We start from the raw sequence: 3,475 nt of genomic DNA on the forward strand, positions 1-3,475 counted from the left end.
CCAGGTAAGTACCTCCAGCCATTTATAGCATCACTATTGATAGGTTGAGACTGGCGCAAAATAGTATTCTGTATATGTCTGTTAGGTTCAGCTGGTTTATAGTGTTGATCAAGTCCTCTGTTTCCTTACTGACTTTCTATCTGGCTCTTCTATCATTACTGAAAGTGAGAACTGAAGTCTACTATTGTAGAGCTGTGTATTTCTTCAGTTCTATCAATGTTTGCTTCATAGATTTAGGACCTCTGATATTTGTTGTATATATGCTCATAATTGTATGTCATCTTAATTGACCCTTTTATCATTATATAATGTCTTTTTTTTTTGTCTCTCGTAAGAATTTTTGAGCTAAAGTCCACATTAGCATAGCTACTCCTGCTGTCTCTTGGCTACTATCTACCTGGAATATCTTTTCCCATACTTTCACTTTCAACTTATATATGTCCTTAGAGATTTTCTTTTTTTTTTTTAATTTTCAACGTTTTTTATTTTATTTTTGGGACAGAGAGAGACAGAGCATGAACGGGGGAGGGGCAGAGAGAGAGGGAGACACAGAATCGGAAACAGGCTCCAGGCTTCGAGCCATCAGCCCAGAGCTCGACGCGGGGCTCGAACTCACGGACCGCAAGATCGTGACCTGGCTGAAGTCGGACGCTTAACCGACTGCGCCACCCAGGCACCCCAAGATTTTCAATCTTTTATAGATGGCATATAGTTGAACATTGATTTTTATTTTTATTTTTTAATTTCTTAAAAGTTTATTTTGAGAGAGAGAGAGAGAGAGAGAGAGACAGAGAATCCCATGCAGCCTCCATGCTGTCAGCGTGGAGCCTGACCCAGGACTCAGTCTCACAAACTGTGAGATCATGACCTGAGCCAAAACCAAGAGTCAGTCTTTTAAATGACTGAGCCACCCAGGCACCCCTGAATCCTGAGTTTTAAAAACCCATCCTGTCAATCTGTATCTTTTGATTGGCAGTTTAATCAATTTACATTTAAACTAATGTAAGGACTTACTTTTACCAAATTGTTATTTTGTCACAGACTTTGAGTCGGAGTTCCCTCTTGTCCAGCAAGAAAATGGATGCAGAATTGAATACAAGAGAGGCTAATGTCCGGGAGGAGACGAGAGCCCCAAGTAAGGGTCCTTGCTCCATATTTATTAGGATCAGAAGGCTTACAAACATGATGGACATGCAGAAAGAGACAATAAAACACTAACCATTAATTCATGTGTGTGAGAGAAAGGGGGTTTCAAAGGTACGTGGTGTTAGGGGTTTGGGTCAATACAAATCAAAGTCCCGGCGCTGAGTAGATGGCCGTTTACTGCAGCCACCAGGCACTGTGTCTGTTTATCTTAACTTGTCTAGGGGCTAACCCTGCTGCCTCAGGGTTAACAAGGCATTTTTCTTGCTAATTAGCTCTGGACATTTTTACCCTGCTGCAGGGGCTTTCTGCTTCTACCTGTTCACAGACACTTCCATCCTGTGGAAGTGACTTTCCGCTCTATGCTTTCTTCTACACTGGTGGCACTTTCTCCCTGTGCTGGCTTTCCACCCTAAGCCTTGTTAACCCATTGGTGAAAGCTCAGGGAATTCTTAAGCTTATTCCTCACATTATTTGTTTCTGTAGATCTTAAAATTTTTTGTCTTTCATTTCCTCCATTCCTTCCTTTGAGTTTGGCTTTAAATGTAGAACACTGAAAGCAGCTGTTTTTGCACATCCTTGGGATACTCTTGGGAAACATGGTACTAAAGAATGTGAGCACAAGTCAAAAACTATTCAGGATTACCCATGTTTCCTTCAGCTTTAGAGGAGAGCTCAGAGGGGGGAAGAATCGCAGGCTCACTGGGAGGTGTAAACCACCACAAGCCCAGTCAGCAGTTGTGGCTTGAGGGATGAAAGTCATCTGACCAGGCTCCATGTTGCCCCAGAGCAGTTGTCCTCTGTGGTATCCTCAGCACATAGCATAGACATGGCACACAATATGAATTCAATAAAAATTTGGTAGGTGAATAGAGAAATTCCACCAATGGCTCTGTCTGTAGGCTTCATCTAGTGACTAGCACACAGTAGGAGCTCAATAAATAGCAACTGCTATGGGCAGTTGAGATGGTAGAATGGTTAAGTCTTTGATATTTGGAATAAAAGAAATCACAGCAACTCCACTTATGTGCTATTGGGGCTGAGTAGGTCACATAACCTCTCTGAGATTCAATTTCCTCATATGTAGGATGAGAATTTACATCATGGGGTCCAGTGGGGATTAAAGAAGCTAATCCATGAAGAGCCTAGTATATGCTGAGTGCCCAGCAAGTTATAGCTATTGAAATTAATATTATTACTAAAATGTTAAGTAACTCTGGTAAACACTGCTGTTTTCATTCCAGGATCTGCAAAACGAGGACTGAGCAGATCACCTCCACATTTCTTCCACGCTACAATTCTATGAATTGGAAATAGTGAGATTTTGTTTTTCTCTTTCTTTCTTTCTTTCTTTCTTTCTTTCTTTCTTTCTTTCTTTCTTTTCTTCTCTCTCTCTCCTTCCCTCTCTTTCTTTTTTGCAACGGGGGTTGGAATATAAATGTCACAGAGAATTTTGGAAGATAAAGTTTTGAAAAGCCATAGAAACGTTCAAAGAGAGGCCAGGAAGATGACCTGTATGTGTGCTAGGTCTTCCCAGAAAGTAAGATCAGATGAAGTTCCCTTAACAGTCACCCAGACTCCTGGGTGCCCACATCCCTATCAGCTTTTGGAGAAGGACCATCTCCTCCCCAGGCCTCCCTGGGTCCTGGGTGATTTCTGGGTCCTGTGGACTTAGGGGCACATCTTTTATGTTCTGCTTCATCTGTCTCTGTATCAAGCTAAAAGCATTGCCTCCTGTTGCCTTCAACACTCGTGCTCAAGATGCTGGGGCAGCAGAGGGCTCTGTGCCAGGGAACACCCAAGGCACTCTCCAAAGCTCTGGGTCATATATCAGTTCTGTATGTCCATGTGACATCAAGTCTGTAAGCTCCTGGGTCTGACCCTCTCTGTTCTAAGGTTAAATTCCAACCATGTAGCTCTGTGGGGACACACAACATGCTTTCCCTTCCCCTCTTCTCCACACCTCTTCTACCTTTCCTCACATCTTTGACCAAAAGCACCCTTTCTGCCAAAATTATTCAGAATAAATGAGTATTCTCCCCTCTCTTTGTCTGCAGAGGAGACTTCAGTAGGATCCATACCATAGAGTTGTGAGGGGTGAATGAGAGAAGCCATGTAAAGCATGAAGCCCAGGAATAGGAACAGTAAGCGTTTGAGAATGGAAATTGCTGTTACCATTATCATCAACAAGAAGTGCAAAAAGTCCATTTTCCTAAAAAAGAAATTGTATATTTATAGAAACCACATTGTTTATCATTTATGATCAGTTTTAAAGACATAAGAAGTTTTAATATTGGTGTCAAATGTGAATTTTCTTTATTAAAATATAAAC

General features: G+C 41.7%; 1 long non-coding RNA gene across 1 annotated transcript; it reads left to right on the plus strand.

The window, feature by feature from the left end:
- The first annotated feature begins 1,104 nt into the window (after window positions 1-1,104).
- LOC115502529 lies at window positions 1,105-3,475 on the plus strand. Its single transcript, XR_003965117.1, has 3 exons — window positions 1,105-1,135; window positions 2,388-2,459; window positions 3,201-3,475. It is a non-coding gene; the product is annotated as an uncharacterized LOC115502529 (long non-coding RNA).

The sequence above is a fragment of the Lynx canadensis genome, chromosome E2 (assembly GCF_007474595.2).
Source record: "Lynx canadensis isolate LIC74 chromosome E2, mLynCan4.pri.v2, whole genome shotgun sequence".
Lineage (NCBI taxonomy): Eukaryota > Metazoa > Chordata > Mammalia > Carnivora > Felidae > Lynx > Lynx canadensis.